Here is a 770-nt window from a genome sequence, read left to right as displayed (position 1 = left end):
TTATTAGCTAAAATTCTAGAAAAGAAAAAAAAATATTTACTATATATTGAAAATGATTTAATTGTCTTCAATTTTTTAATTAACATAAAACTTTTAAATTTTATTGCTTAATCGTCTCTGGCCGTGTTACATTATTTATTAACAGAACCCAATAAATAAAGCTAAAGTAAAGTAAAGTGATGATTAATCTTTTATTTTGTTCCGGGGTTAACTAATTAATTACAAGCTAATATGCAATTAATTAACTTTGTTTTCTAGTTTCGTTCTTTGAATGCTTAATCTTTACATCGTCATCCTATACGATAGCGAGCTAATTTTTTTAAGACAATTTTAGATGTTGGTTGCGGATTGAATTGGAATTTAGGAGCCGTACACAACAATGAGCTGCTCCAAGGTTGTTGGGTGCCATTTGCACTTAGTTTATTAGTATAGAATTAGCATGTCTCCAATTTGATTACCATTTAGTTATTAAATTATGAATTTTACTGATAGTTTCTTTTATTTTGACGATATTTTTTTTCTATTGTCAAGAATTTACCTCATTGGGATATTTGGTTAAGAAATCAATGTACTTACTTTTTTGATAACTAATTTAATTCCATAATTTATATTTTTAAAAAGAAATTAACTTAACAAAACAGCAATGTTATCAATAAATTGAGAATTTAATTATTTATCATATAGTTTGAACATTGATTCATATAGACAAATGAAATTTTACAGATTTAGGATTTCAAATGGTCACTTATAAAAATAGTAGTATTTATCAT

The sequence above is a fragment of the Arachis ipaensis genome, chromosome B04 (assembly GCF_000816755.2).
Source record: "Arachis ipaensis cultivar K30076 chromosome B04, Araip1.1, whole genome shotgun sequence".
In the NCBI taxonomy this organism is placed as follows: Eukaryota; Viridiplantae; Streptophyta; class Magnoliopsida; order Fabales; family Fabaceae; genus Arachis; species Arachis ipaensis.
This window is presented reverse-complemented; position numbering follows the sequence as displayed.